This window comes from Daphnia pulicaria, chromosome 7, assembly GCF_021234035.1.
Source record: "Daphnia pulicaria isolate SC F1-1A chromosome 7, SC_F0-13Bv2, whole genome shotgun sequence".
Lineage (NCBI taxonomy): Eukaryota > Metazoa > Arthropoda > Branchiopoda > Diplostraca > Daphniidae > Daphnia > Daphnia pulicaria.
This window is the reverse complement of record NC_060919.1, coordinates 11,827,369-11,852,656: the sequence shown is the minus strand read 5'-3', so window position 1 is coordinate 11,852,656 and position 25,288 is coordinate 11,827,369. Positions and strand designations below refer to the sequence as shown.

General features: G+C 41.6%; 81 non-coding genes across 81 annotated transcripts; 36 read left to right on the top strand and 45 right to left on the bottom strand.

Moving 5' to 3' along the window:
- Nucleotides 1-409: 409 nt before the first annotated feature.
- On the bottom strand, nucleotides 410-481 carry Trnaq-cug. The gene has a single exon. It is a non-coding gene; the product is annotated as a tRNA-Gln (tRNA).
- A 224-nt stretch (nucleotides 482-705) lies between these two features.
- Nucleotides 706-778, bottom strand: Trnak-uuu. The gene has a single exon. It is a non-coding gene; the product is annotated as a tRNA-Lys (tRNA).
- A 179-nt stretch (nucleotides 779-957) lies between these two features.
- On the top strand, nucleotides 958-1,030 carry Trnar-acg. The gene has a single exon. It is a non-coding gene; the product is annotated as a tRNA-Arg (tRNA).
- Nucleotides 1,031-1,094: 64 nt separating this feature from the next.
- On the top strand, nucleotides 1,095-1,167 carry Trnam-cau. Its single transcript has one exon. It is a non-coding gene; the product is annotated as a tRNA-Met (tRNA).
- A 460-nt stretch (nucleotides 1,168-1,627) lies between these two features.
- On the bottom strand, nucleotides 1,628-1,699 carry Trnaq-cug. The gene has a single exon. It is a non-coding gene; the product is annotated as a tRNA-Gln (tRNA).
- A 224-nt stretch (nucleotides 1,700-1,923) lies between these two features.
- Nucleotides 1,924-1,996, bottom strand: Trnak-uuu. The gene has a single exon. It is a non-coding gene; the product is annotated as a tRNA-Lys (tRNA).
- Nucleotides 1,997-2,312: 316 nt separating this feature from the next.
- Trnam-cau lies at nucleotides 2,313-2,385 on the top strand. Its single transcript has one exon. It is a non-coding gene; the product is annotated as a tRNA-Met (tRNA).
- A 460-nt stretch (nucleotides 2,386-2,845) lies between these two features.
- On the bottom strand, nucleotides 2,846-2,917 carry Trnaq-cug. Its single transcript has one exon. It is a non-coding gene; the product is annotated as a tRNA-Gln (tRNA).
- A 224-nt stretch (nucleotides 2,918-3,141) lies between these two features.
- Nucleotides 3,142-3,214, bottom strand: Trnak-uuu. The gene has a single exon. It is a non-coding gene; the product is annotated as a tRNA-Lys (tRNA).
- Nucleotides 3,215-3,393: 179 nt separating this feature from the next.
- Trnar-acg lies at nucleotides 3,394-3,466 on the top strand. The gene has a single exon. It is a non-coding gene; the product is annotated as a tRNA-Arg (tRNA).
- A 64-nt stretch (nucleotides 3,467-3,530) lies between these two features.
- On the top strand, nucleotides 3,531-3,603 carry Trnam-cau. Its single transcript has one exon. It is a non-coding gene; the product is annotated as a tRNA-Met (tRNA).
- Nucleotides 3,604-4,062: 459 nt separating this feature from the next.
- On the bottom strand, nucleotides 4,063-4,134 carry Trnaq-cug. The gene has a single exon. It is a non-coding gene; the product is annotated as a tRNA-Gln (tRNA).
- Nucleotides 4,135-4,253: 119 nt separating this feature from the next.
- Nucleotides 4,254-4,335, bottom strand: Trnas-gcu. Its single transcript has one exon. It is a non-coding gene; the product is annotated as a tRNA-Ser (tRNA).
- A 128-nt stretch (nucleotides 4,336-4,463) lies between these two features.
- On the bottom strand, nucleotides 4,464-4,536 carry Trnak-uuu. Its single transcript has one exon. It is a non-coding gene; the product is annotated as a tRNA-Lys (tRNA).
- Nucleotides 4,537-4,852: 316 nt separating this feature from the next.
- Trnam-cau lies at nucleotides 4,853-4,925 on the top strand. Its single transcript has one exon. It is a non-coding gene; the product is annotated as a tRNA-Met (tRNA).
- Nucleotides 4,926-5,384: 459 nt separating this feature from the next.
- Trnaq-cug lies at nucleotides 5,385-5,456 on the bottom strand. Its single transcript has one exon. It is a non-coding gene; the product is annotated as a tRNA-Gln (tRNA).
- A 224-nt stretch (nucleotides 5,457-5,680) lies between these two features.
- Trnak-uuu lies at nucleotides 5,681-5,753 on the bottom strand. The gene has a single exon. It is a non-coding gene; the product is annotated as a tRNA-Lys (tRNA).
- A 179-nt stretch (nucleotides 5,754-5,932) lies between these two features.
- Nucleotides 5,933-6,005, top strand: Trnar-acg. The gene has a single exon. It is a non-coding gene; the product is annotated as a tRNA-Arg (tRNA).
- A 64-nt stretch (nucleotides 6,006-6,069) lies between these two features.
- On the top strand, nucleotides 6,070-6,142 carry Trnam-cau. Its single transcript has one exon. It is a non-coding gene; the product is annotated as a tRNA-Met (tRNA).
- A 459-nt stretch (nucleotides 6,143-6,601) lies between these two features.
- On the bottom strand, nucleotides 6,602-6,673 carry Trnaq-cug. Its single transcript has one exon. It is a non-coding gene; the product is annotated as a tRNA-Gln (tRNA).
- Nucleotides 6,674-6,792: 119 nt separating this feature from the next.
- Nucleotides 6,793-6,874, bottom strand: Trnas-gcu. Its single transcript has one exon. It is a non-coding gene; the product is annotated as a tRNA-Ser (tRNA).
- A 381-nt stretch (nucleotides 6,875-7,255) lies between these two features.
- Nucleotides 7,256-7,328, top strand: Trnar-acg. Its single transcript has one exon. It is a non-coding gene; the product is annotated as a tRNA-Arg (tRNA).
- Nucleotides 7,329-7,392: 64 nt separating this feature from the next.
- On the top strand, nucleotides 7,393-7,465 carry Trnam-cau. Its single transcript has one exon. It is a non-coding gene; the product is annotated as a tRNA-Met (tRNA).
- Nucleotides 7,466-7,924: 459 nt separating this feature from the next.
- Nucleotides 7,925-7,996, bottom strand: Trnaq-cug. The gene has a single exon. It is a non-coding gene; the product is annotated as a tRNA-Gln (tRNA).
- Nucleotides 7,997-8,115: 119 nt separating this feature from the next.
- On the bottom strand, nucleotides 8,116-8,197 carry Trnas-gcu. Its single transcript has one exon. It is a non-coding gene; the product is annotated as a tRNA-Ser (tRNA).
- Nucleotides 8,198-8,578: 381 nt separating this feature from the next.
- On the top strand, nucleotides 8,579-8,651 carry Trnar-acg. Its single transcript has one exon. It is a non-coding gene; the product is annotated as a tRNA-Arg (tRNA).
- A 64-nt stretch (nucleotides 8,652-8,715) lies between these two features.
- On the top strand, nucleotides 8,716-8,788 carry Trnam-cau. The gene has a single exon. It is a non-coding gene; the product is annotated as a tRNA-Met (tRNA).
- Nucleotides 8,789-9,247: 459 nt separating this feature from the next.
- Trnaq-cug lies at nucleotides 9,248-9,319 on the bottom strand. The gene has a single exon. It is a non-coding gene; the product is annotated as a tRNA-Gln (tRNA).
- A 224-nt stretch (nucleotides 9,320-9,543) lies between these two features.
- On the bottom strand, nucleotides 9,544-9,616 carry Trnan-guu. The gene has a single exon. It is a non-coding gene; the product is annotated as a tRNA-Asn (tRNA).
- A 179-nt stretch (nucleotides 9,617-9,795) lies between these two features.
- Nucleotides 9,796-9,868, top strand: Trnar-acg. Its single transcript has one exon. It is a non-coding gene; the product is annotated as a tRNA-Arg (tRNA).
- A 64-nt stretch (nucleotides 9,869-9,932) lies between these two features.
- On the top strand, nucleotides 9,933-10,005 carry Trnam-cau. The gene has a single exon. It is a non-coding gene; the product is annotated as a tRNA-Met (tRNA).
- A 459-nt stretch (nucleotides 10,006-10,464) lies between these two features.
- Nucleotides 10,465-10,536, bottom strand: Trnaq-cug. The gene has a single exon. It is a non-coding gene; the product is annotated as a tRNA-Gln (tRNA).
- Nucleotides 10,537-10,655: 119 nt separating this feature from the next.
- Trnas-gcu lies at nucleotides 10,656-10,737 on the bottom strand. The gene has a single exon. It is a non-coding gene; the product is annotated as a tRNA-Ser (tRNA).
- A 381-nt stretch (nucleotides 10,738-11,118) lies between these two features.
- On the top strand, nucleotides 11,119-11,191 carry Trnar-acg. The gene has a single exon. It is a non-coding gene; the product is annotated as a tRNA-Arg (tRNA).
- A 64-nt stretch (nucleotides 11,192-11,255) lies between these two features.
- Nucleotides 11,256-11,328, top strand: Trnam-cau. Its single transcript has one exon. It is a non-coding gene; the product is annotated as a tRNA-Met (tRNA).
- A 459-nt stretch (nucleotides 11,329-11,787) lies between these two features.
- Trnaq-cug lies at nucleotides 11,788-11,859 on the bottom strand. The gene has a single exon. It is a non-coding gene; the product is annotated as a tRNA-Gln (tRNA).
- A 119-nt stretch (nucleotides 11,860-11,978) lies between these two features.
- On the bottom strand, nucleotides 11,979-12,060 carry Trnas-gcu. Its single transcript has one exon. It is a non-coding gene; the product is annotated as a tRNA-Ser (tRNA).
- A 381-nt stretch (nucleotides 12,061-12,441) lies between these two features.
- Trnar-acg lies at nucleotides 12,442-12,514 on the top strand. Its single transcript has one exon. It is a non-coding gene; the product is annotated as a tRNA-Arg (tRNA).
- Nucleotides 12,515-12,578: 64 nt separating this feature from the next.
- Trnam-cau lies at nucleotides 12,579-12,651 on the top strand. The gene has a single exon. It is a non-coding gene; the product is annotated as a tRNA-Met (tRNA).
- Nucleotides 12,652-13,110: 459 nt separating this feature from the next.
- Nucleotides 13,111-13,182, bottom strand: Trnaq-cug. The gene has a single exon. It is a non-coding gene; the product is annotated as a tRNA-Gln (tRNA).
- A 476-nt stretch (nucleotides 13,183-13,658) lies between these two features.
- Nucleotides 13,659-13,731, top strand: Trnar-acg. The gene has a single exon. It is a non-coding gene; the product is annotated as a tRNA-Arg (tRNA).
- Nucleotides 13,732-13,795: 64 nt separating this feature from the next.
- Nucleotides 13,796-13,868, top strand: Trnam-cau. The gene has a single exon. It is a non-coding gene; the product is annotated as a tRNA-Met (tRNA).
- A 460-nt stretch (nucleotides 13,869-14,328) lies between these two features.
- Nucleotides 14,329-14,400, bottom strand: Trnaq-cug. Its single transcript has one exon. It is a non-coding gene; the product is annotated as a tRNA-Gln (tRNA).
- Nucleotides 14,401-14,519: 119 nt separating this feature from the next.
- On the bottom strand, nucleotides 14,520-14,601 carry Trnas-gcu. The gene has a single exon. It is a non-coding gene; the product is annotated as a tRNA-Ser (tRNA).
- A 129-nt stretch (nucleotides 14,602-14,730) lies between these two features.
- Nucleotides 14,731-14,803, bottom strand: Trnak-uuu. Its single transcript has one exon. It is a non-coding gene; the product is annotated as a tRNA-Lys (tRNA).
- Nucleotides 14,804-14,982: 179 nt separating this feature from the next.
- Nucleotides 14,983-15,055, top strand: Trnar-acg. The gene has a single exon. It is a non-coding gene; the product is annotated as a tRNA-Arg (tRNA).
- Nucleotides 15,056-15,119: 64 nt separating this feature from the next.
- On the top strand, nucleotides 15,120-15,192 carry Trnam-cau. The gene has a single exon. It is a non-coding gene; the product is annotated as a tRNA-Met (tRNA).
- A 460-nt stretch (nucleotides 15,193-15,652) lies between these two features.
- On the bottom strand, nucleotides 15,653-15,724 carry Trnaq-cug. The gene has a single exon. It is a non-coding gene; the product is annotated as a tRNA-Gln (tRNA).
- Nucleotides 15,725-15,843: 119 nt separating this feature from the next.
- Nucleotides 15,844-15,925, bottom strand: Trnas-gcu. The gene has a single exon. It is a non-coding gene; the product is annotated as a tRNA-Ser (tRNA).
- A 129-nt stretch (nucleotides 15,926-16,054) lies between these two features.
- On the bottom strand, nucleotides 16,055-16,127 carry Trnak-uuu. The gene has a single exon. It is a non-coding gene; the product is annotated as a tRNA-Lys (tRNA).
- A 179-nt stretch (nucleotides 16,128-16,306) lies between these two features.
- On the top strand, nucleotides 16,307-16,379 carry Trnar-acg. Its single transcript has one exon. It is a non-coding gene; the product is annotated as a tRNA-Arg (tRNA).
- A 64-nt stretch (nucleotides 16,380-16,443) lies between these two features.
- Nucleotides 16,444-16,516, top strand: Trnam-cau. Its single transcript has one exon. It is a non-coding gene; the product is annotated as a tRNA-Met (tRNA).
- Nucleotides 16,517-16,976: 460 nt separating this feature from the next.
- Trnaq-cug lies at nucleotides 16,977-17,048 on the bottom strand. The gene has a single exon. It is a non-coding gene; the product is annotated as a tRNA-Gln (tRNA).
- A 476-nt stretch (nucleotides 17,049-17,524) lies between these two features.
- Nucleotides 17,525-17,597, top strand: Trnar-acg. The gene has a single exon. It is a non-coding gene; the product is annotated as a tRNA-Arg (tRNA).
- Nucleotides 17,598-17,661: 64 nt separating this feature from the next.
- Trnam-cau lies at nucleotides 17,662-17,734 on the top strand. Its single transcript has one exon. It is a non-coding gene; the product is annotated as a tRNA-Met (tRNA).
- Nucleotides 17,735-18,194: 460 nt separating this feature from the next.
- On the bottom strand, nucleotides 18,195-18,266 carry Trnaq-cug. Its single transcript has one exon. It is a non-coding gene; the product is annotated as a tRNA-Gln (tRNA).
- Nucleotides 18,267-18,385: 119 nt separating this feature from the next.
- Nucleotides 18,386-18,467, bottom strand: Trnas-gcu. The gene has a single exon. It is a non-coding gene; the product is annotated as a tRNA-Ser (tRNA).
- A 129-nt stretch (nucleotides 18,468-18,596) lies between these two features.
- Trnak-uuu lies at nucleotides 18,597-18,669 on the bottom strand. Its single transcript has one exon. It is a non-coding gene; the product is annotated as a tRNA-Lys (tRNA).
- Nucleotides 18,670-18,848: 179 nt separating this feature from the next.
- On the top strand, nucleotides 18,849-18,921 carry Trnar-acg. The gene has a single exon. It is a non-coding gene; the product is annotated as a tRNA-Arg (tRNA).
- Nucleotides 18,922-18,985: 64 nt separating this feature from the next.
- Trnam-cau lies at nucleotides 18,986-19,058 on the top strand. Its single transcript has one exon. It is a non-coding gene; the product is annotated as a tRNA-Met (tRNA).
- Nucleotides 19,059-19,518: 460 nt separating this feature from the next.
- On the bottom strand, nucleotides 19,519-19,590 carry Trnaq-cug. The gene has a single exon. It is a non-coding gene; the product is annotated as a tRNA-Gln (tRNA).
- A 476-nt stretch (nucleotides 19,591-20,066) lies between these two features.
- On the top strand, nucleotides 20,067-20,139 carry Trnar-acg. Its single transcript has one exon. It is a non-coding gene; the product is annotated as a tRNA-Arg (tRNA).
- A 64-nt stretch (nucleotides 20,140-20,203) lies between these two features.
- Trnam-cau lies at nucleotides 20,204-20,276 on the top strand. Its single transcript has one exon. It is a non-coding gene; the product is annotated as a tRNA-Met (tRNA).
- Nucleotides 20,277-20,736: 460 nt separating this feature from the next.
- On the bottom strand, nucleotides 20,737-20,808 carry Trnaq-cug. Its single transcript has one exon. It is a non-coding gene; the product is annotated as a tRNA-Gln (tRNA).
- Nucleotides 20,809-20,927: 119 nt separating this feature from the next.
- Nucleotides 20,928-21,009, bottom strand: Trnas-gcu. Its single transcript has one exon. It is a non-coding gene; the product is annotated as a tRNA-Ser (tRNA).
- Nucleotides 21,010-21,138: 129 nt separating this feature from the next.
- Nucleotides 21,139-21,211, bottom strand: Trnak-uuu. Its single transcript has one exon. It is a non-coding gene; the product is annotated as a tRNA-Lys (tRNA).
- A 179-nt stretch (nucleotides 21,212-21,390) lies between these two features.
- On the top strand, nucleotides 21,391-21,463 carry Trnar-acg. The gene has a single exon. It is a non-coding gene; the product is annotated as a tRNA-Arg (tRNA).
- Nucleotides 21,464-21,527: 64 nt separating this feature from the next.
- Trnam-cau lies at nucleotides 21,528-21,600 on the top strand. Its single transcript has one exon. It is a non-coding gene; the product is annotated as a tRNA-Met (tRNA).
- A 460-nt stretch (nucleotides 21,601-22,060) lies between these two features.
- Trnaq-cug lies at nucleotides 22,061-22,132 on the bottom strand. The gene has a single exon. It is a non-coding gene; the product is annotated as a tRNA-Gln (tRNA).
- A 119-nt stretch (nucleotides 22,133-22,251) lies between these two features.
- On the bottom strand, nucleotides 22,252-22,333 carry Trnas-gcu. Its single transcript has one exon. It is a non-coding gene; the product is annotated as a tRNA-Ser (tRNA).
- Nucleotides 22,334-22,462: 129 nt separating this feature from the next.
- Nucleotides 22,463-22,535, bottom strand: Trnak-uuu. Its single transcript has one exon. It is a non-coding gene; the product is annotated as a tRNA-Lys (tRNA).
- A 179-nt stretch (nucleotides 22,536-22,714) lies between these two features.
- Nucleotides 22,715-22,787, top strand: Trnar-acg. Its single transcript has one exon. It is a non-coding gene; the product is annotated as a tRNA-Arg (tRNA).
- A 64-nt stretch (nucleotides 22,788-22,851) lies between these two features.
- Nucleotides 22,852-22,924, top strand: Trnam-cau. Its single transcript has one exon. It is a non-coding gene; the product is annotated as a tRNA-Met (tRNA).
- Nucleotides 22,925-23,384: 460 nt separating this feature from the next.
- Nucleotides 23,385-23,456, bottom strand: Trnaq-cug. Its single transcript has one exon. It is a non-coding gene; the product is annotated as a tRNA-Gln (tRNA).
- Nucleotides 23,457-23,575: 119 nt separating this feature from the next.
- Nucleotides 23,576-23,657, bottom strand: Trnas-gcu. Its single transcript has one exon. It is a non-coding gene; the product is annotated as a tRNA-Ser (tRNA).
- A 130-nt stretch (nucleotides 23,658-23,787) lies between these two features.
- On the bottom strand, nucleotides 23,788-23,860 carry Trnak-uuu. Its single transcript has one exon. It is a non-coding gene; the product is annotated as a tRNA-Lys (tRNA).
- Nucleotides 23,861-24,039: 179 nt separating this feature from the next.
- On the top strand, nucleotides 24,040-24,112 carry Trnar-acg. Its single transcript has one exon. It is a non-coding gene; the product is annotated as a tRNA-Arg (tRNA).
- Nucleotides 24,113-24,176: 64 nt separating this feature from the next.
- Trnam-cau lies at nucleotides 24,177-24,249 on the top strand. The gene has a single exon. It is a non-coding gene; the product is annotated as a tRNA-Met (tRNA).
- Nucleotides 24,250-24,709: 460 nt separating this feature from the next.
- On the bottom strand, nucleotides 24,710-24,781 carry Trnaq-cug. Its single transcript has one exon. It is a non-coding gene; the product is annotated as a tRNA-Gln (tRNA).
- Nucleotides 24,782-24,900: 119 nt separating this feature from the next.
- Nucleotides 24,901-24,982, bottom strand: Trnas-gcu. The gene has a single exon. It is a non-coding gene; the product is annotated as a tRNA-Ser (tRNA).
- Nucleotides 24,983-25,111: 129 nt separating this feature from the next.
- Trnak-uuu lies at nucleotides 25,112-25,184 on the bottom strand. The gene has a single exon. It is a non-coding gene; the product is annotated as a tRNA-Lys (tRNA).
- Between the last annotated feature and the right edge of the window lie 104 nt (nucleotides 25,185-25,288).

Genomic DNA, 25,288 nt, shown 5'->3' with positions numbered 1-25,288 from the left:
CAAAATACTAAACTGTGCTTCGTTTTGAAAAGGATAGAAAGGGTTGTGTGTTTACGTCGATTATGGTTTTTACTTCGATGGGGTTGTGCTCGCCAGTACGAAAGTGTTGTTATCTAATTGTAGGCTGTTTGCAAGATATAGTGTCCTTCGGATGTATTTGGGGATGGATGCAAACAGACATACTTTGAAGTGGAAATGGCGATGACTTGAAGAAATAACGATTTGCAACGAACATGTACAGCACCCTCCGACAGCCTGGCGTAATAATGTACTGTTGTAGAAAAACTCATCATAACCAAGTACCCTAATCCATCAGCAACGCAATGCATAAACTCTAAATGAAAGGGTTGCACTGTGGGAAAAAGTCTTGACTGGCCTTTCTTGCAACGATCTCGCCATCTGTTAAAATAGGTCCTACTGAGATTTGAACTCAGACTGTCAAAGTCAGAGTCTGAAGTGCTAACCATTACACCATAGAACCTTGATGAATATCATACCGTGGCTTGAACACTAAGTTTCTACATTGATATGCCGAAACCCCTGATTACTGCATAGCAATTGGAGTGCGTTACAGTTGCCCATTTTTTCCTTGCTAACGTTTTTCATGTAAAGTCAGATTATCTCAGTTTATCTGCACCATCAAATTACAGGATAATTATACCATATCGAACATTACCACATATCTAGTACACAACCTACGTTTCACGCCCGATGAGGGACTTGAACCCTCGACCTCAGGATTAAAAGTCCCGCGCTCTACCGTCTGAGCTAACCGGGCTGTTTTAATCTCCTTATCAACAATTCACTGAAAATCGTATGAACAGTAATAATAAATCCAATTCATGTTAAAGGCTTAAAAACATGACTTCACTAGTAAAGACATGATTCAAACCTGATCACTTTCTGTCGAAAGCAAATAGTTATTTCTTAAATTTAGTAATGTTCGTAGTTTAACGTGGGTTTGTGGCGCAATGGATAACGCGCCTGACTACGGATCAGGAGATTCCAGGTTCGACTCCTGGCAAGCTCGATTTACTTGCGTTTCAAGGAAGACACTTGGTTCCATTTGGTTATAGCGTTCAATAAAAGCGGTCGCCTCGATAGCGCAGTAGGCAGCGCGCGAGTCTCATAATCTCGAGGTCGTGAGTTCGAACCTCACTCGGGGCATTTATGTCATTTTACCTCTTGTAAAAATTCAAGTCCAAATTTAGACGGAGCAAAATACTAAACTGTGCTTCGTTTTGAAAAGGATAGAAAGGGTTGTGGTGTTTACGTCGATTATGGTTTTTACTTCGATGGGGTTGTGCTCGCCACTACGAAAGTGTTGTTATCTAATTGTAGGCTGTTTGCAAGATATAGTGTCCTTCGGATGTATTTGGGGATGGATGCAAACAGACATACTTTGAAGTGGCAATGGCGATGACTTGAAGAAATAACGATTTGCAACGAACATGTACAGCACCCTCCGACAGCCTGGCGTAATAATGTACTGTTGTAGAAAAACTCATCATAACCAAGTACCCTAATCCATCAGCAACGCAATGCATAAACTCTAAATGAAAGGGTTGCACTGTGGGAAAAAGTCTTGACTGGCCTTTCTTGCAACGATCTCGCCATCTGTTAAAATAGGTCCTACTGAGATTTGAACTCAGATTGTCAAAGTCAGAGTCTGAAGTGCTAACCATTACACCATAGAACCTTGATGAATATCATACCGTGGCTTGAACACTAAGTTTCTACATTGATATGCCGAAACCCCTGATTACTGCATAGCAATTGGAGTGCGTTACAGTTGCCCATTTTTTCCTTGCTAACGTTTTTCATGTAAAGTCAGATTATCTCAGTTTATCTGCGCCATCCAATTACAGGATAATTATACCGTATCGAACATCACCACATATCTAGTACACAACCTACGTTTCACGCCCGATGAGGGACTTGAACCCTCGACCTCAGGATTAAAAGTCCCGCGCTCTACCGTCTGAGCTAACCGGGCTGTTTTAATCTCCTTATCAACAATTCACTGAAAATCGTATGAACAGTAATAATAAATCCAATTCATGTTAAAGGCTTAAAAACATGACTTCACTAGTAAAGACATGATTCAAACCTGATCACTTTCTGTCGAAAACAAATAGTTATTTCTTAAATTTAGTAATGTTCGTAGTTTAACGTGGGTTTGTGGCGCAATGGATAACGCGCCTTACTACGGATCAGGAGATTCCAGGTTCGACTCCTGGCAAGCTCGATTTACTTGTGTTTCAAGGAAGCCACTTGGTTCCATTTGGTTATAGCGTTCAATAACAGTGGTCGCCTCGATAGCGCAGTAGGCAGCGCGCGAGTCTCATAATCTCGAGGTCGTGAGTTCGAACCTCACTCGGGGCATTTATGTCATTTTACCTCTTGTAAAAATTCAAGTCCAAATTTAGACGGAGCAAAATACTAAACTGTGCTTCGTTTTGAAAAGGATAGAAAGGGTTGTGGTGTTTACGTCGATTATGGTTTTTACTTCGATGGGGTTGTGCTCGCCACTACGAAAGTGTTGTTATCTAATTGTAGGCTGTTTGCAAGATATAGTGTCCTTCGGATGTATTTGGGGATGGATGCAAACAGACATACTTTGAAGTGGCAATGGCGATGACTTGAAGAAATAACGATTTGCAACGAACATGTACAGCACCCTCCGACAGCCTGGCGTAATAATGTACTGTTGTAGAAAAACTCATCATAACCAAGTACCCTAATCCATCAGCAACGCAATGCATAAACTCTAAATGAAAGGGTTGCACTGTGGGAAAAAGTCTTGACTGGCCTTTCTTGCAACGATCTCGCCATCTGTTAAAATAGGTCCTACTGAGATTTGAACTCAGATTGTCAAAGTCAGAGTCTGAAGTGCTAACCATTACACCATAGAACCTTGATGAATATCATACCGTGGCTTGAACACTAAGTTTCTACATTGATATGCCGAAACCCCTGATTACTGCATAGCAATTGGAGTGCGTTACAGTTGCCCATTTTTTCCTTGCTAACGTTTTTCATGTAAAGTCAGATTATCTCAGTTTATCTGCGCCATCCAATTACAGGATAATTATACCGTATCGAACATCACCACATATCTAGTACACAACCTACGTTTCACGCCCGATGAGGGACTTGAACCCTCGACCTCAGGATTAAAAGTCCCGCGCTCTACCGTCTGAGCTAACCGGGCTGTTTTAATCTCCTTATCAACAATTCACTGAAAATCGTATGAACAGTAATAATAAATCCAATTCATGTTAAAGGCTTAAAAACATGACTTCACTAGTAAAGACATGATTCAAACCTGATCACTTTCTGTCGAAAACAAATAGTTATTTCTTAAATTTAGTAATGTTCGTAGTTAAACGTGGGTTTGTGGCGCAATGGATAACGCGCCTGACTACGGATCAGGAGATTCCAGGTTCGACTCCTGGCAAGCTCGATTTACTTGTGTTTCAAGGAAGCCACTTGGTTCCATTTGGTTATAGCGTTCAATAACAGTGGTCGCCTCGATAGCGCAGTAGGCAGCGCGCGAGTCTCATAATCTCGAGGTCGTGAGTTCGAACCTCACTCGGGGCATTTATGTCATTTTACCTCTTGTAAAAATTCAAGTCCAAATTTAGACGGAGCAAAATACTAAACTGTGCTTCGTTTTGAAAAGGATAGAAAGGGTTGTGTGTTTACGTCGATTATGGTTTTTACTTCGATGGGGTTGTGCTCGCCAGTACGAAAGTGTTGTTATCTAATTGTAGGCTGTTTGCAAGATATAGTGTCCTTCGGATGTATTTGGGGATGGATGCAAACAGACATACTTTGAAGTGGCAATGGCGATGACTTGAAGAAATAACGATTTGCAACGAACATGTACAGCACCCTCCGACAGCCTGGCGTAATAATGTACTGTTGTAGAAAAACTCATCATAACCAAATACCCTTATACATCAGCAACGCAATGCATAAACTCTAAATGAAAGGGTTGCACTGTGGGAAAAAGTCTTGACTGGCCTTTCTTGCAACGATCTCGCCATCTGTTAAAATAGGTCCCACTGAGATTTGAACTCAGATTGTCAGAGTCAGAGTCTGAAGTGCTAACCATTACACCATAGAACCTTGATGGATATCATACCGTGGCTTGAACACTAAGTTTCTACATTGATATGCCGAAACCCCTGATTACTGCATAGCAATTGGAGTGCGTTACAGTTGCCAATATCCCTAACTATTCCTTTCGACGAGGATGGGATTCGAACCCATGCGTGCAATGCACAATGGATTAGCAGTCCATCACCTTAACCGCTCGGTCACCTCGTCGGCATTTTTTTCCTTGCTAACGTTTTTCATGTAAAGTCAGATTATCTCAGTTTATCTGCACCATCCAATTACAGGATAATTATACCGTATCGAACATCACCACGTATCTAGTAAAAACCTACGTTTCACGCCCGATGAGGGACTTGAACCCTCGACCTCAGGATTAAAAGTCCCGCGCTCTACCGTCTGAGCTAACCGGGCTGTTTTAATCTCCTAATCAACAATTCACTGAAAATCGTATGAACAGTAATAATAAATCCAATTCATGTTAAAGGCTTAAAAACATGACTTCACTAGTATAGACATGATTCAAACCTGATCACTTTCTGTCGAAAACAAATAGTTATTTCTTAAATTTAGTAATGTTCATAGTTTAACGTGGGTTTGTGGCGCAATGGATAACGCGCCTTACTACGGATCAGGAGATTCCAGGTTCGACTCCTGGCAAGCTCGATTTACTTGTGTTTCAAGGAAGCCACTTGGTTCCATTTGGTTATAGCGTTCATTAACAGTGGTCGCCTCGATAGCGCAGTAGGCAGCGCGCGAGTCTCATAATCTCGAGGTCGTGAGTTCGAACCTCACTCGGGGCATTTATGTCATTTTACCTCTTGTAAAAATTCAAGTCCAAATTTAGACGGAGCAAAATACTAAACTGTGTTTCGTTTTGAAAAGGATAGAAAGGGTTGTGTGTTTACGTCGATTATGGTTTTTACTTCGATGGGGTTGTGCTCGCCAGTACGAAAGTGTTGTTATCTAATTGTAGGCTGTTTGCAAGATATAGTGTCCTTCGGATGTATTTGGGGATGGATGCAAACAGACATACTTTGAAGTGGAAATGGCGATGACTTGAAGAAATAACGATTTGCAACGAACATGTACAGCACCCTCCGACAGCCTGGCGTAATAATGTACTGTTGTAGAAAAACTCATCATAACCAAGTACCCTAATCCATCAGCAACGCAATGCATAAACTCTAAATGAAAGGGTTGCACTATGGGAAAAAGTCTTGACTGGCCTTTCTTGCAACGATCTCGCCATCTGTTAAAATAGGTCCTACTGAGATTTGAACTCAGACTGTCAAAGTCAGAGTCTGAAGTGCTAACCATTACACCATAGAACCTTGATGAATATCATACCGTGGCTTGAACACTAAGTTTCTACATTGATATGCCGAAACCCCTGATTACTGCATAGCAATTGGAGTGCGTTACAGTTGCCCATTTTTTCCTTGCTAACGTTTTTCATGTAAAGTCAGATTATCTCAGTTTATCTGCACCATCAAATTACAGGATAATTATACCATATCGAACATTACCACATATCTAGTACACAACCTACGTTTCACGCCCGATGAGGGACTTGAACCCTCGACCTCAGGATTAAAAGTCCCGCGCTCTACCGTCTGAGCTAACCGGGCTGTTTTAATCTCCTTATCAACAATTCACTGAAAATCGTATGAACAGTAATAATAAATCCAATTCATGTTAAAGGCTTAAAAACATGACTTCACTAGTAAAGACATGATTCAAACCTGATCACTTTCTGTCGAAAGCAAATAGTTATTTCTTAAATTTAGTAATGTTCGTAGTTTAACGTGGGTTTGTGGCGCAATGGATAACGCGCCTGACTACGGATCAGGAGATTCCAGGTTCGACTCCTGGCAAGCTCGATTTACTTGCGTTTCAAGGAAGACACTTGGTTCCATTTGGTTATAGCGTTCAATAAAAGCGGTCGCCTCGATAGCGCAGTAGGCAGCGCGCGAGTCTCATAATCTCGAGGTCGTGAGTTCGAACCTCACTCGGGGCATTTATGTCATTTTACCTCTTGTAAAAATTCAAGTCCAAATTTAGACGGAGCAAAATACTAAACTGTGTTTCGTTTTGAAAAGGATAGAAAGGGTTGTGTGTTTACGTCGATTATGGTTTTTACTTCGATGGGGTTGTGCTCGCCAGTACGAAAGTGTTGTTATCTAATTGTAGGCTGTTTGCAAGATATAGTGTCCTTCGGATGTATTTGGGGATGGATGCAAACAGACATACTTTGAAGTGGAAATGGCGATGACTTGAAGAAATAACGATTTGCAACGAACATGTACAGCACCCTCCGACAGCCTGGCGTAATAATGTACTGTTGTAGAAAAACTCATCATAACCAAGTACCCTAATCCATCAGCAACGCAATGCATAAACTCTAAATGAAAGGGTTGCACTGTGGGAAAAAGTCTTGAATGGACTTTCTTGCAACGATCTCGCCATCTGTTAAAATAGTTCCTACTGAGATTTGAACTCAGATTGTCAGAGTCAGAGTCTGAAGTGCTAACCATTACACCATAGAACCTTGATGAATATCATACCGTGGCTTGAACACTAAGTTTCTACATTGATATGCCGAAACCCCAGATTACTGCATAGCAATTGGAGTGCGTTACAGTTGCCAATATCCTTAACTATTCCTTTCGACGAGAATGGGATTCGAACACATGCGTGCAATGCACAATGGATTAGCAGTCCATCACCTTAACCGCTCGGTCACCTCGTCGGCATTTTTTTCCTTGCTAACGTTTTTCATGTAAAGTCAGATTATCTCAGTTTATCTGCGCCATCCAATTACAGGATAATTATACCGTATCGAACATCACCACATATCTAGTACACAACCTACGTTTCACGCCCGATGAGGGACTTGAACCCTCGACTTCAGGATTAAAAGTCCCGCGCTCTACCGTCTGAGCTAACCGGGCTGTTTTAATCTCCTTATCAACAATTCACTGAAAATCGTATGAACAATAATAATAAATTCAGTTCATGTTAAAGGCTTAAAAACATGACTTCACTAGTAAAGACATGATTCAAACCTGATCACTTTCTGTCCAAAACAAATAGTTATTTATTGAATTTAGTAATGTTCGTAGTTTAACGTGGGTTTGTGGCGCAATGGATAACGCGCCTGACTACGGATCAGGAGATTCCAGGTTCGACTCCTGGCAAGCTCGATTTACTTGCGTTTCAAGGAAGCCACTTGGTTCCATTTGGTTATAGCGTTCAATAACAGTGGTCGCCTCGATAGCGCAGTAGGCAGCGCGCGAGTCTCATAATCTCGAGGTCGTGAGTTCGAACCTCACTCGGGGCATTTATGTCATTTTACCTCTTGTAAAAATTCAAGTCCAAATTTAGACGGAGCAAAATACTAAACTGTGTTTCGTTTTGAAAAGGATAGAAAGGGTTGTGTGTTTACGTCGATTATGGTTTTTACTTCGATGGGGTTGTGCTCGCCAGTACGAAAGTGTTGTTATCTAATTGTAGGCTGTTTGCAAGATATAGTGTCCTTCGGATGTATTTGGGGATGGATGCAAACAGACATACTTTGAAGTGGAAATGGCGATGACTTGAAGAAATAACGATTTGCAACGAACATGTACAGCACCCTCCGACAGCCTGGCGTAATAATGTACTGTTGTAGAAAAACTCATCATAACCAAGTACCCTAATCCATCAGCAACGCAATGCATAAACTCTAAATGAAAGGGTTGCACTGTGGGAAAAAGTCTTGAATGGTTTTTCTTGCAACGATCTCGCCATCTGTTAAAATAGTTCCTACTGAGATTTGAACTCAGATTGTCAGAGTCAGAGTCTGAAGTGCTAACCATTACACCATAGAACCTTGATGAATATCATACCGTGGCTTGAACACTAAGTTTCTACATTGATATGCCGAAACCCCAGATTACTGCATAGCAATTGGAGTGCGTTACAGTTGCCAATATCCTTAACTATTCCTTTCGACGAGAATGGGATTCGAACACATGCGTGCAATGCACAATGGATTAGCAGTCCATCACCTTAACCGCTCGGTCACCTCGTCGGCATTTTTTTCCTTGCTAACGTTTTTCATGTAAAGTCAGATTATCTCAGTTTATCTGCGCCATCCAATTACAGGATAATTATACCGTATCGAACATCACCACATATCTAGTACACAACCTACGTTTCACGCCCGATGAGGGACTTGAACCCTCGACTTCAGGATTAAAAGTCCCGCGCTCTACCGTCTGAGCTAACCGGGCTGTTTTAATCTCCTTATCAACAATTCACTGAAAATCGTATGAACAATAATAATAAATTCAGTTCATGTTAAAGGCTTAAAAACATGACTTCACTAGTAAAGACATGATTCAAACCTGATCACTTTCTGTCCAAAACAAATAGTTATTTCTTGAATTTAGTAATGTTCGTAGTTTAACGTGGGTTTGTGGCGCAATGGATAACGCGCCTGACTACGGATCAGGAGATTCCAGGTTCGACTCCTGGCAAGCTCGATTTACTTGCGTTTCAAGGAAGCCACTTGGTTCCATTTGGTTATAGCGTTCATTAACAGTGGTCGCCTCGATAGCGCAGTAGGCAGCGCGCGAGTCTCATAATCTCGAGGTCGTGAGTTCGAACCTCACTCGGGGCATTTATGTCATTTTACCTCTTGTAAAAATTCAAGTCCAAATTTAGACGGAGCAAAATACTAAACTGTGCTTCGTTTTGAAAAGGATAGAAAGGGTTGTGTGTTTACGTCGATTATGGTTTTTACTTCGATGGGGTTGTGCTCGCCAGTACGAAAGTGTTGTTATCTAATTGTAGGCTGTTTGCAAGATATAGTGTCCTTCGGATGTATTTGGGGATGGATGCAAACAGACATACTTTGAAGTGGCAATGGCGATGACTTGAAGAAATAACGATTTGCAACGAACATGTACAGCACCCTCCGACAGCCTGGCGTAATAATGTACTGTTGTAGAAAAACTCATCATAACCAAGTACCCTAATCCATCAGCAACGCAATGCATAAACTCTAAATGAAAGGGTTGCACTGTGGGAAAAAGTCTTGACTGGCCTTTCTTGCAACGATCTCGCCATCTGTTAAAATAGGTCCTACTGAGATTTGAACTCAGATTGTCAAAGTCAGAGTCTGAAGTGCTAACCATTACACCATAGAACCTTGATGAATATCATACCGTGGCTTGAACACTAAGTTTCTACATTGATATGCCGAAACCCCTGATTACTGCATAGCAATTGGAGTGCGTTACAGTTGCCCATTTTTTCCTTGCTAACGTTTTTCATGTAAAGTCAGATTATCTCAGTTTATCTGCGCCATCCAATTACAGGATAATTATACCGTATCGAACATCACCACATATCTAGTACACAACCTACGTTTCACGCCCGATGAGGGACTTGAACCCTCGACCTCAGGATTAACAGTCCCGCGCTCTACCGTCTGAGCTAACCGGGCTGTTTTAATCTCCTTATCAACAATTCACTGAAAATCGTATGAACAGTAATAATAAATTCAGTTCATGTTAAAGGCTTAAAAACATGACTTCACTAGTAAAGACATGATTCAAACCTGATCACTTTCTGTCCAAAACAAATAGTTATTTCTTGAATTTAGTAATGTTCGTAGTTTAACGTGGGTTTGTGGCGCAATGGATAACGCGCCTGACTACGGATCAGGAGATTCCAGGTTCGACTCCTGGCAAGCTCGATTTACTTGCGTTTCAAGGAAGCCACTTGGTTCCATTTGGTTATAGCGTTCAATAACAGTGGTCGCCTCGATAGCGCAGTAGGCAGCGCGCGAGTCTCATAATCTCGAGGTCGTGAGTTCGAACCTCACTCGGGGCATTTATGTCATTTTACCTCTTGTAAAAATTCAAGTCCAAATTTAGACGGAGCAAAATACTAAACTGTGCTTCGTTTTGAAAAGGATAGAAAGGGTTGTGTGTTTACGTCGATTATGGTTTTTACTTCGATGGGGTTGTGCTCGCCAGTACGAAAGTGTTGTTATCTAATTGTAGGCTGTTTGCAAGATATAGTGTCCTTCGGATGTATTTGGGGATGGATGCAAACAGACATACTTTGAAGTGGCAATGGCGATGACTTGAAGAAATAACGATTTGCAACGAACATGTACAGCACCCTCCGACAGCCTGGCGTAATAATGTACTGTTGTAGAAAAACTCATCATAACCAAGTACCCTAATCCATCAGCAACGCAATGCATAAACTCTAAATGAAAGGGTTGCACTGTGGGAAAAAGTCTTGACTGGCCTTTCTTGCAACGATCTCGCCATCTGTTAAAATAGGTCCTACTGAGATTTGAACTCAGATTGTCAGAGTCAGAGTCTGAAGTGCTAACCATTACACCATAGAACCTTGATGAATATCATACCGTGGCTTGAACACTAAGTTTCTACATTGATATGCCGAAACCCCTGATTACTGCATAGCAATTGGAGTGCGTTACAGTTGCCAATATCCTTAACTATTCCTTTCGACGAGAATGGGATTCGAACACATGCGTGCAATGCACAATGGATTAGCAGTCCATCACCTTAACCGCTCGGTCACCTCGTCGGCATTTTTTTCCTTGCTAACGTTTTTCATGTAAAGTCAGATTATCTCAGTTTATCTGCGCCATCCAATTACAGGATAATTATACCGTATCGAACATCACCACATATCTAGTACACAACCTACGTTTCACGCCCGATGAGGGACTTGAACCCTCGACTTCAGGATTAAAAGTCCCGCGCTCTACCGTCTGAGCTAACCGGGCTATTTTAATCTCCTTATCAACAATTCACTGAAAATCGTATGAACAGTAATAATAAATTCAGTTCATGTTAAAGGCTTAAAAACATGACTTCACTAGTAAAGACATGATTCAAACCTGATCACTTTCTGTCCAAAACAAATAGTTATTTCTTGAATTTAGTAATGTTCGTAGTTTAACGTGGGTTTGTGGCGCAATGGATAACGCGCCTGACTACGGATCAGGAGATTCCAGGTTCGACTCCTGGCAAGCTCGATTTACTTGCGTTTCAAGGAAGCCACTTGGTTCCATTTGGTTATAGCGTTCAACAACAGTGGTCGCCTCGATAGCACAGTAGGCAGCGCGCGAGTCTCATATTCTCGTGGTCGTGAGTTCGAACCTCACTCGGGGCATTTATGTCATTTTACCTCTTGTAAAAATTCAAGTCCAAATTTAGACGGAGCAAAATACTAAACTGTGCTTCGTTTTGAAAAGGATAGAAAGGGTTGTGTGTTTACGTCGATTATGGTTTTTACTTCGATGGGGTTGTGCTCGCCAGTACGAAAGTGTTGTTATCTAATTGTAGGCTGTTTGCAAGATATAGTGTCCTTCGGATGTATTTGGGGATGGATGCAAACAGACATACTTTGAAGTGGCAATGGCGATGACTTGAAGAAATAACGATTTGCAACGAACATGTACAGCACCCTCCGACAGCCTGGCGTAATAATGTACTGTTGTAGAAAAACTCATCATAACCAAGTACCCTAATCCATCAGCAACGCAATGCATAAACTCTAAATGAAAGGGTTGCACTGTGGGAAAAAGTCTTGACTGGCCTTTCTTGCAACGATCTCGCCATCTGTTAAAATAGGTCCTACTGAGATTTGAACTCAGATTGTCAGAGTCAGAGTCTGAAGTGCTAACCATTACACCATAGAACCTTGATGAATATCATACCGTGGCTTGAACACTAAGTTTCTACATTGATATGCCGAAACCCCAGATTACTGCATAGCAATTGGAGTGCGTTACAGTTGCCAATATCCTTAACTATTCCTTTCGACGAGAATGGGATTCGAACACATGCGTGCAATGCACAATGGATTAGCAGTCCATCACCTTAACCGCTCGGTCACCTCGTCGGCATTTTTTTCCTTGCTAACGTTTTTCATGTAAAGTCAGATTATCTCAGTTTATCTGCGCCATCCAATTACAGGATAATTATACCGTATCGAACATCACCACATATCTAGTACACAACCTACGTTTCACGCCCGATGAGGGACTTGAACCCTCGACTTCAGGATTAAAAGTCCCGCGCTCTACCGTCTGAGCTAACCGGGCTATTTTAATCTCCTTATCAACAATTCACTGAAAATCGTATGAACAGTAATAATAAATTCAGTTCATGTTAAAGGCTTAAAAACATGACTTCACTAGTAAAGACATGATTCAAACCTGATCACTTTCTGTCCAAAACAAATAGTTATTTCTTGAATTTAGTAATGTTCGTAGTTTAACGTGGGTTTGTGGCGCAATGGATAACGCGCCTGACTACGGATCAGGAGATTCCAGGTTCGACTCCTGGCAAGCTCGATTTACTTGCGTTTCAAGGAAGCCACTTGGTTCCATTTGGTTATAGCGTTCAATAACATTGGTCGCCTCGATAGCACAGTAGGCAGCGCGCGAGTCTCATAATCTCGAGGTCGTGAGTTCGAACCTCACTCGGGGCATTTATGTCATTTTACCTCTTGTAAAAATTCAAGTCCAAATTTAGACGGAGCAAAATACTAAACTGTGCTTCGTTTTGAAAAGGATAGAAAGGGTTGTGTGTTTACGTCGATTATGGTTTTTACTTCGATGGGGTTGTGCTCGCCAGTACGAAAGTGTTGTTATCTAATTGTAGGCTGTTTGCAAGATATAGTGTCCTTCGGATGTATTTGGGGATGGATGCAAACAGACATACTTTGAAGTGGAAATGGCGATGACTTGAAGAAATAACGATTTGCAACGAACATGTACAGCACCCTCCGACAGCCTGGCGTAATAATGTACTGTTGTAGAAAAACTCATCATAACCAAGTACCCTAATCCATCAGCAACGCAATGCATAAACTCTAAATGAAAGGGTTGCACTGTGGGAAAAAGTCTTGACTGGCCTTTCTTGCAACGATCTCGCCATCTGTTAAAATAGGTCCTACTGAAATTTGAACTCAGATTGTCAGAGTCAGAGTCTGAAGTGCTAACCATTACACCATAGAACCTTGATGAATATCATACCGTGGCTTGAACACTAAGTTTCTACTTTGATATGCCGAAACCCCTGATTACTGCATAGCAATTGGAGTGCGTTACAGTTGCCCATTTTTTCCCTGCTAACGTTTTTCATGTAAAGTCAGATTATCTCAGTTTATCTGCGCCATCCAATTACAGGATAATTATACCGTATCGAACATCACCACATATCTAGTACACAACCTACGTTTCACGCCCGATGAGGGACTTGAACCTTCGACCTCAGGATTAAAAGTCCCGCGCTCTACCGTCTGAGCTAACCGGGCTGTTTTAATCTCCTTATCAACAATTCACTGAAAATCGTATGAACAGTAATAATAAATCCAATTCATGTTAAAGGCTTAAAAACATGACTTCACTAGTAAAGACATGATTCAAACCTGATCACTTTCTGTCCAAAACAAATAGTTATTTCTTAAATTTAGTAATGTTCGTAGTTTGACGTGGGTTTGTGGCGCAATGGATAACGCGCCTGACTACGGATCAGGAGATTCCAGGTTCGACTCCTGGCAAGCTCGATTTACTTGCGTTTCAAGGAAGCCACTTGGTTCCATTTGGTTATAGCGTTCAATAACAGTGGTCGCCTCGATAGCGCAGTAGGCAGCGCGCGAGTCTCATAATCTCGAGGTCGTGAGTTCGAACCTCACTCGGGGCATTTATGTCATTTTACCTCTTGTAAAAATTCAAGTCCAAATTTAGACGGAGCAAAATACTAAACTAAGCTTCGTTTTGAAAAGGATAGAAAGGGTTGTGGTGTTTACGTCGATTATGGTTTTTACTTCGATGGGGTTGTGCTCGCCAGTACGAAAGTGTTGTTATCTAATTGTAGGCTGTTTGCAAGATATAGTGTCCTTCGGATGTATTTGGGGATGGATGCAAACAGACATACTTTGAAGTGGAAATGGCGATGACTTGAAGAAATAACGATTTGCAACGAACATGTACAGCACCCTCCGACAGCCTGGCGTAATAATGTACTGTTGTAGAAAAACTCATCATAACCAAGTACCCTAATCCATCAGCAACGCAATGCATAAACTCTAAATGAAAGGGTTGCACTGTGGGAAAAAGTCTTGACTGGCCTTTCTTGCAACGATCTCGCCATCTGTTAAAATAGGTCCTACTGAGATTTGAACTCAGATTGTCAGAGTCAGAGTCTGAAGTGCTAACCATTACACCATAGAAACTTGATGAATATCATACCGTGGCTTGAACACTAAGTTTCTACATTGATATGCCGAAACCCCTGATTACTGCATAGCAATTGGAGTGCGTTACAGTTGCCAATATCCTTAACTATTCCTTTCGACGAGGATGGGATTCGAACCCATGCGTGCAATGCACAATGGATTAGCAGTCCATCACCTTAACCGCTCGGTCACCTCGTCGGCATTTTTTTCCTTGCTAACGTTTTTCATGTAAAGTCAGATTATCTCAGTTTATCTGCACCAGCCAATTACAGGATAATTATACCGTATCGAACATCACCACATATCTAGTACACAACCTACGTTTCACGCCCGATGAGGGACTTGAACCCTCGACCTCAGGATTAAAAGTCCCGCGCTCTACCGTCTGAGCTAACCGGGCTGCTTTAATCTCCTTATCAACAATTCACTGAAAATCGTATGAACAGTAATAATAAATCCAATTCATGTTAAAGGCTTAAAAACATGACTTCACTAGTAAAGACATGATTCAAACCTGATCACTTTCTGTCGAAAACAAATAGTTATTTATTAAATTTAGTAATGTTCGTAGTTTAACGTGGGTTTGTGGCGCAATGGATAACGCGCCTGACTACGGATCAGGAGATTCCAGGTTTGACTCCTGGCAAGCTCGATTTACTTGCGTTTCAAGGAAGACACTTGGTTCCATTTGGTTAAAGCGTTCAATAACAGTGGTCGCCTCGATAGCGCAGTAGGCAGCGCGCGAGTCTCATAATCTCGAGGTCGTGAGTTCGAACCTCACTCGGGGCAATTATGTCATTTTACCTCTTGTAAAAATTCAAAACCAAATTTAGACGGAGCAAAATACTAAACTGTGCTTCGTTTTGAAAAGGATAGAAAGGGTTGTGGTGTTTACGTCGATTATGGTTTTTACTTCGATGGGGTTGTGCTCGCCAGTACGAAAGTGTTGTTATCTAATTGTAGGCTGTTTGCAAGATATAGTGTCCTTCGGATGTATTTGGGGATGGATGCAAACAGACATACTTTGAAGTGGAAATGGCGATGACTTGAAGAAATAACGATTTGCAACGAACATGTACAGCACCCTCCGACAGCCTGGCGTAATAATGTACTGTTGTAGAAAAACTCATCATAACCAAGTACCCTAATCCATCAGCAACGCAATGCATAAACTCTAAATGAAAGGGTTGCACTGTGGGAAAAAGTCTTGACTGGCCTTTCTTGCAACGATCTCGCCATCTGTTAAAATAGGTCCTACTGAAATTTGAACTCAGATTGTCAGAGTCAGAGTCTGAAGTGCTAACCATTACACCATAGAACCTTGATGAATATCATACCGTGGCTTGAACACTAAGTTTCTACATTGATATGCCGAAACCCCTGATTACTGCATAGCAATTGGAGTGCGTTACAGTTGCCAATATCCTTAACTATTCCTTTCGACGAGGATGGGATTCGAACCCATGCGTGCAATGCACAATGGATTAGCAGTCCATCACCTTAACCGCTCGGTCACCTCGTCGGCATTTTTTTCCTTGCTAACGTTTTTCATGTAAAGTCAGATTATCTCAGTTTATCTGCACCAGCCAATTACAGGATAATTATACCGTATCGAACATCACCACATATCTAGTACACAACCTACGTTTCACGCCCGATGAGGGACTTGAACCCTCGACCTCAGGATTAAAAGTCCCGCGCTCTACCGTCTGAGCTAACCGGGCTGTTTTAATCTCCTTATCAACAATTCACTGAAAATCGTATGAACAGTAATAATAAATCCAATTCATGTTAAAGGCTTAAAAACATGACTTCACTAGTAAAGACATGATTCAAACCTGATCACTTTCTGTCCAAAACAAATAGTTATTTATTAAATTTAGTAATGTTCGTAGTTTAACGTGGGTTTGTGGCGCAATGGATAACGCGCCTGACTACGGATCAGGAGATTCCAGGTTCGACTCCTGGCAAGCTCGATTTACTTGCGTTTCAAGGAAGACACTTGGTTCCATTTGGTTAAAGCGTTCAATAACAGTGGTCGCCTCGATAGCGCAGTAGGCAGCGCGCGAGTCTCATAATCTCGAGGTCGTGAGTTCGAACCTCACTCGGGGCAATTATGTCATTTTACCTCTTGTAAAAATTCAAAACCAAATTTAGACGGAGCAAAATACTAAACTGTGCTTCGTTTTGAAAAGGATAGAAAGGGTTGTGGTGTTTACGTCGATTATGGTTTTTACTTCGATGGGGTTGTGCTCGCCAGTACGAAAGTGTTGTTATCTAATTGTAGGCTGTTTGCAAGATATAGTGTCCTTCGGATGTATTTGGGGATGGATGCAAACAGACATACTTTGAAGTGGAAATGGCGATGACTTGAAGAAATAACGATTTGCAACGAACATGTACAGCACCCTCCGACAGCCTGGCGTAATAATGTACTGTTGTAGAAAAACTCATCATAACCAAGTACCCTAATCCATCAGCAACGCAATGCATAAACTCTAAATGAAAGGGTTGCACTGTGGGAAAAAGTCTTGACTGGCCTTTCTTGCAACGATCTCGCCATCTGTTAAAATAGGTCCTACTGAAATTTGAACTCAGATTGTCAGAGTCAGAGTCTGAAGTGCTAACCATTACACCATAGAACCTTGATGAATATCATACCGTGGCTTGAACACTAAGTTTCTACATTGATATGCCGAAACCCCTGATTACTGCATAGCAATTGGAGTGCGTTACAGTTGCCCATTTTTTCCCTGCTAACGTTTTTCATGTAAAGTCAGATTATCTCAGTTTATCTGCGCCATCCAATTACAGGATAATTATACCGTATCGAACATCACCACATATCTAGTACACAACCTACGTTTCACGCCCGATGAGGGACTTGAACCTTCGACCTCAGGATTAAAAGTCCCGCGCTCTACCGTCTGAGCTAACCGGGCTGTTTTAATCTCCTTATCAACAATTCACTGAAAATCGTATGAACAGTAATAATAAATCCAATTCATGTTAAAGGCTTAAAAACATGACTTCACTAGTAAAGACATGATTCAAACCTGATCACTTTCTGTCCAAAACAAATAGTTATTTCTTAAATTTAGTAATGTTCGTAGTTTGACGTGGGTTTGTGGCGCAATGGATAACGCGCCTGACTACGGATCAGGAGATTCCAGGTTCAACTCCTGGCAAGCTCGATTTACTTGCGTTTCAAGGAAGCCACTTGGTTCCATTTGGTTATAGCGTTCAATAACAGTGGTCGCCTCGATAGCGCAGTAGGCAGCGCGCGAGTCTCATAATCTCGAGGTCGTGAGTTCGAACCTCACTCGGGGCATTTATGTCATTTTACCTCTTGTAAAAATTCAAGTCCAAATTTAGACGGAGCAAAATACTAAACTAAGCTTCGTTTTGAAAAGGATAGAAAGGGTTGTGGTGTTTACGTCGATTATGGTTTTTACTTCGATGGGGTTGTGCTCGCCAGTACGAAAGTGTTGTTATCTAATTGTAGGCTGTTTGCAAGATATAGTGTCCTTCGGATGTATTTGGGGATGGATGCAAACAGACATACTTTGAAGTGGAAATGGCGATGACTTGAAGAAATAACGATTTGCAACGAACATGTACAGCACCCTCCGACAGCCTGGCGTAATAATGTACTGTTGTAGAAAAACTCATCATAACCAAGTACCCTAATCCATCAGCAACGCAATGCATAAACTCTAAATGAAAGGGTTGCACTGTGGGAAAAAGTCTTGACTGGCCTTTCTTGCAACGATCTCGCCATCTGTTAAAATAGGTCCTACTGAAATTTGAACTCAGATTGTCAGAGTCAGAGTCTGAAGTGCTAACCATTACACCATAGAACCTTGATGAATATCATACCGTGGCTTGAACACTAAGTTTCTACATTGATATGCCGAAACCCCTGATTACTGCATAGCAATTGGAGTGCGTTACAGTTGCCAATATCCTTAACTATTCCTTTCGACGAGGATGGGATTCGAACCCATGCGTGCAATGCACAATGGATTAGCAGTCCATCACCTTAACCGCTCGGTCACCTCGTCGGCATTTTTTTCCTTGCTAACGTTTTTCATGTAAAGTCAGATTATCTCAGTTTATCTGCACCAGCCAATTACAGGATAATTATACCGTATCGAACATCACCACATATCTAGTACACAACCTACGTTTCACGCCCGATGAGGGACTTGAACCCTCGACCTCAGGATTAAAAGTCCCGCGCTCTACCGTCTGAGCTAACCGGGCTGTTTTAATCTCCTTATCAACAATTCACTGAAAATCGTATGAACAGTAATAATAAATCCAATTCATGTTAAAGGCTTAAAAACATGACTTCACTAGTAAAGACATGATTCAAACCTGATCACTTTCTGTCGAAAACAAATAGTTATTTATTAAATTTAGTAATGTTCGTAGTTTAACGTGGGTTTGTGGCGCAATGGATAACGCGCCTGACTACGGATCAGGAGATTCCAGGTTCGACTCCTGGCAAGCTCGATTTACTTGCGTTTCAAGGAAGACACTTGGTTCCATTTGGTTAAAGCGTTCAATAACAGTGGTCGCCTCGATAGCGCAGTAGGCAGCGCGCGAGTCTCATAATCTCGAGGTCGTGAGTTCGAACCTCACTCGGGGCAATTATGTCATTTTACCTCTTGTAAAAATTCAAAACCAAATTTAGACGGAGCAAAATACTAAACTGTGCTTCGTTTTGAAAAGGATAGAAAGGGTTGTGGTGTTTACGTCGATTATGGTTTTTACTTCGATGGGGTTGTGCTCGCCAGTACGAAAGTGTTGTTATCTAATTGTAGGCTGTTTGCAAGATATAGTGTCCTTCGGATGTATTTGGGGATGGATGCAAACAGACATACTTTGAAGTGGAAATGGCGATGACTTGAAGAAATAACGATTTGCAACGAACATGTACAGCACCCTCCGACAGCCTGGCGTAATAATGTACTGTTGTAGAAAAACTCATCATAACCAAGTACCCTAATCCATCAGCAACGCAATGCATAAACTCTAAATGAAAGGGTTGCACTGTGGGAAAAAGTCTTGACTGGCCTTTCTTGCAACGATCTCGCCATCTGTTAAAATAGGTCCTACTGAAATTTGAACTCAGATTGTCAGAGTCAGAGTCTGAAGTGCTAACCATTACACCATAGAACCTTGATGAATATCATACCGTGGCTTGAACACTAAGTTTCTACATTGATATGCCGAAACCCCTGATTACTGCATAGCAATTGGAGTGCGTTACAGTTGCCCATTTTTTCCCTGCTAACGTTTTTCATGTAAAGTCAGATTATCTCAGTTTATCTGCGCCATCCAATTACAGGATAATTATACCGTATCGAACATCACCACATATCTAGTACACAACCTACGTTTCACGCCCGATGAGGGACTTGAACCTTCGACCTCAGGATTAAAAGTCCCGCGCTCTACCGTCTGAGCTAACCGGGCTGTTTTAATCTCCTTATCAACAATTCACTGAAAATCGTATGAACAGTAATAATAAATCCAATTCATGTTAAAGGCTTAAAAACATGACTTCACTAGTAAAGACATGATTCAAACCTGATCACTTTCTGTCCAAAACAAATAGTTATTTCTTAAATTTAGTAATGTTCGTAGTTTGACGTGGGTTTGTGGCGCAATGGATAACGCGCCTGACTACGGATCAGGAGATTCCAGGTTCAACTCCTGGCAAGCTCGATTTACTTGCGTTTCAAGGAAGCCACTTGGTTCCATTTGGTTATAGCGTTCAATAACAGTGGTCGCCTCGATAGCGCAGTAGGCAGCGCGCGAGTCTCATAATCTCGAGGTCGTGAGTTCGAACCTCACTCGGGGCATTTATGTCATTTTACCTCTTGTAAAAATTCAAGTCCAAATTTAGACGGAGCAAAATACTAAACTAAGCTTCGTTTTGAAAAGGATAGAAAGGGTTGTGGTGTTTACGTCGATTATGGTTTTTACTTCGATGGGGTTGTGCTCGCCAGTACGAAAGTGTTGTTATCTAATTGTAGGCTGTTTGCAAGATATAGTGTCCTTCGGATGTATTTGGGGATGGATGCAAACAGACATACTTTGAAGTGGAAATGGCGATGACTTGAAGAAATAACGATTTGCAACGAACATGTACAGCACCCTCCGACAGCCTGGCGTAATAATGTACTGTTGTAGAAAAACTCATCATAACCAAGTACCCTAATCCATCAGCAACGCAATGCATAAACTCTAAATGAAAGGGTTGCACTGTGGGAAAAAGTCTTGACTGGCCTTTCTTGCAACGATCTCGCCATCTGTTAAAATAGGTCCTACTGAAATTTGAACTCAGATTGTCAGAGTCAGAGTCTGAAGTGCTAACCATTACACCATAGAACCTTGATGAATATCATACCGTGGCTTGAACACTAAGTTTCTACATTGATATGCCGAAACCCCTGATTACTGCATAGCAATTGGAGTGCGTTACAGTTGCCAATATCCTTAACTATTCCTTTCGACGAGGATGGGATTCGAACCCATGCGTGCAATGCACAATGGATTAGCAGTCCATCACCTTAACCGCTCGGTCACCTCGTCGGCATTTTTTTCCTTGCTAACGTTTTTCATGTAAAGTCAGATTATCTCAGTTTATCTGCACCAGCCAATTACAGGATAATTATACCGTATCGAACATCACCACATATCTAGTACACAACCTACGTTTCACGCCCGATGAGGGACTTGAACCCTCGACCTCAGGATTAAAAGTCCCGCGCTCTACCGTCTGAGCTAACCGGGCTGTTTTAATCTCCTTATCAACAATTCACTGAAAATCGTATGAACAGTAATAATAAATCCAATTCATGTTAAAGGCTTAAAAACATGACTTCACTAGTAAAGACATGATTCAAACCTGATCACTTTCTGTCGAAAACAAATAGTTATTTATTAAATTTAGTAATGTTCGTAGTTTAACGTGGGTTTGTGGCGCAATGGATAACGCGCCTGACTACGGATCAGGAGATTCCAGGTTCGACTCCTGGCAAGCTCGATTTACTTGCGTTTCAAGGAAGACACTTGGTTCCATTTGGTTAAAGCGTTCAATAACAGTGGTCGCCTCGATAGCGCAGTAGGCAGCGCGCGAGTCTCATAATCTCGAGGTCGTGAGTTCGAACCTCACTCGGGGCAATTATGTCATTTTACCTCTTGTAAAAATTCAAAACCAAATTTAGACGGAGCAAAATACTAAACTGTGCTTCGTTTTGAAAAGGATAGAAAGGGTTGTGGTGTTTACGTCGATTATGGTTTTTACTTCGATGGGGTTGTGCTCGCCAGTACGAAAGTGTTGTTATCTAATTGTAGGCTGTTTGCAAGATATAGTGTCCTTCGGATGTATTTGGGGATGGATGCAAACAGACATACTTTGAAGTGGAAATGGCGATGACTTGAAGAAATAACGATTTGCAACGAACATGTACAGCACCCTCCGACAGCCTGGCGTAATAATGTACTGTTGTAGAAAAACTCATCATAACCAAGTACCCTAATCCATCAGCAACGCAATGCATAAACTCTAAATGAAAGGGTTGCACTGTGGGAAAAAGTCTTGACTGGCCTTTCTTGCAACGATCTCGCCATCTGTTAAAATAGGTCCTACTGAAATTTGAACTCAGATTGTCAGAGTCAGAGTCTGAAGTGCTAACCATTACACCATAGAACCTTGATGAATATCATACCGTGGCTTGAACACTAAGTTTCTACATTGATATGCCGAAACCCCTGATTACTGCATAGCAATTGGAGTGCGTTACAGTTGCCAATATCCTTAACTATTCCTTTCGACGAGGATGGGATTCGAACCCATGCGTGCAATGCACAATGGATTAGCAGTCCATCACCTTAACCGCTCGGTCACCTCGTCGGCATTTTTTTCCTTGCTAACGTTTTTCATGTAAAGTCAGATTATCTCAGTTTATCTGCACCAGCCAATTACAGGATAATTATACCGTATCGAACATCACCACATATCTAGTACACAACCTACGTTTCACGCCCGATGAGGGACTTGAACCCTCGACCTCAGGATTAAAAGTCCCGCGCTCTACCGTCTGAGCTAACCGGGCTGTTTTAATCTCCTTATCAACAATTCACTGAAAATCGTATGAACAGTAATAATAAATCCAATTCATGTTAAAGGCTTAAAAACATGACTTCACTAGTAAAGACATGATTCAAACCTGATCACTTTCTGTCCAAAACAAATAGTTATTTATTAAATTTAGTAATGTTCGTAGTTTAACGTGGGTTTGTGGCGCAATGGATAACGCGCCTGACTACGGATCAGGAGATTCCAGGTTCGACTCCTGGCAAGCTCGATTTACTTGCGTTTCAAGGAAGACACTTGGTTCCATTTGGTTAAAGCGTTCAATAACAGTGGTCGCCTCGATAGCGCAGTAGGCAGCGCGCGAGTCTCATAATCTCGAGGTCGTGAGTTCGAACCTCACTCGGGGCAATTATGTCATTTTACCTCTTGTAAAAATTCAAAACCAAATTTAGACGGAGCAAAATACTAAACTGTGCTTCGTTTTGAAAAGGATAGAAAGGGTTGTGGTGTTTACGTCGATTATGGTTTTTACTTCGATGGGGTTGTGCTCGCCAGTACGAAAGTGTTGTTATCTAATTGTAGGCTGTTTGCAAGATATAGTGTCCTTCGGATGTATTTGGGGATGGATGCAAACAGACATACTTTGAAGTGGAAATGGCGATGACTTGAAGAAATAACGATTTGCAACGAACATGTACAGCACCCTCCGACAGCCTGGCGTAATAATGTACTGTTGTAGAAAAACTCATCATAACCAAGTACCCTAATCCATCAGCAACGCAATGCATAAACTCTAAATGAAAGGGTTGCACTGTGGGAAAAAGTCTTGACTGGCCTTTCTTGCAACGATCTCGCCATCTGTTAAAATAGGTCCTACTGAAATTTGAACTCAGATTGTCAGAGTCAGAGTCTGAAGTGCTAACCATTACACCATAGAACCTTGATGAATATCATACCGTGGCTTGAACACTAAGTTTCTACATTGATATGCCGAAACCCCTGATTACTGCATAGCAATTGGAGTGCGTTACAGTTGCCAATATCCTTAACTATTCCTTTCGACGAGGATGGGATTCGAACCCATGCGTGCAATGCACAATGGATTAGCAGTCCATCACCTTAACCGCTCGGTCACCTCGTCGGCATTTTTTTTCCTTGCTAACGTTTTTCATGTAAAGTCAGATTATCTCAGTTTATCTGCACCAGCCAATTACAGGATAATTATACCGTATCGAACATCACCACATATCTAGTACACAACCTACGTTTCACGCCCGATGAGGGACTTGAACCCTCGACCTCAGGATTAAAAGTCCCGCGCTCTACCGTCTGAGCTAACCGGGCTGTTTTAATCTCCTTATCAACAATTCACTGAAAATCGTATGAACAGTAATAATAAATCCAATTCATGTTAAAGGCTTAAAAACATGACTTCACTAGTAAAGACATGATTCAAACCTGATCACTTTCTGTCCAAAACAAATAGTTGTTTCTTAAATTTAGTAATGTTCGTAGTTTAACGTGGGTTTGTGGCGCAATTGATAACGCGCCTGACTACGGATCAGGAGATTCCAGGTTCGACTCCTGGCAAGCTCGATTTACTTGCGTTTCAAGGAAGCCACTTGGTTCCATTTGGTTATAGCGTTCAATAACAGTGGTCGCCTCGATAGCGCAGTAGGCAGCGCGCGAGTCTCATTATCTCGAGGTCGTGAGTTCGAACCTCACTCGGGGCATTTATGTCATTTTACCTCTTGTAAAAATTCAAGTCCAAATTTAGACGGAGCAAAATACTAAACTGTGCTTCGTTTTGAAAAGGATAGAAAGGGTTGTGGTGTTTACGTCGATTATGGTTTTTACTTCGATGGGGTTGTGCTCGCCAGTACGAAAGTGTTGTTATCTAATTGTAGGCTGTTTGCAAGATATAGTGTCCTTCGGATGTATTTGGGGATGGATGCAAACAGACATACTTTGAAGTGGCAATGGCGATGACTTGAAGAAATAACGATTTGCAACGAACATGTACAGCACCCTCCGACAGCCTGGCGTAATAATGTACTGTTGTAGAAAAACTCATCATAACCAAGTACCCTAATCCATCAGCAACGCAATGCATAAACTCTAAATGAAAGGGTTGCACTGTGGGAAAAAGTCTTGACTGGCCTTTCTTGCAACGATCTCGCCATCTGTTAAAATAGGTCCTACTGAAATTTGAACTCAGATTGTCAGAGTCAGAGTCTGAAGTGCTAACCATTACACCATAGAACCTTGATGAATATCATACCGTGGCTTGAACACTAAGTTTCTACATTGATATGCCGAAACCCCTGATTACTGCATAGCAATTGGAGTGCGTTACAGTTGCCAATATCCTTAACTATTCCTTTCGACGAGGATGGGATTCGAACCCATGCGTGCAATGCACAATGGATTAGCAGTCCATCACCTTAACCGCTCGGTCACCTCGTCGGCATTTTTTTCCTTGCTAACGTTTTTCATGTAAAGTCAGATTATCTCAGTTTATCTGCACCAGCCAATTACAGGATAATTATACCGTATCGAACATCACCACATATCTAGTACACAACCTACGTTTCACGCCCGATGAGGGACTTGAACCCTCGACCTCAGGATTAAAAGTCCCGCGCTCTACCGTCTGAGCTAACCGGGCTGTTTTAATCTCCTTATCAACAATTCACTGAAAATCGTATGAACAGTAATAATAAATCCAATTCATGTTAAAGGCTTAAAAACATGACTTCACTAGTAAAGACA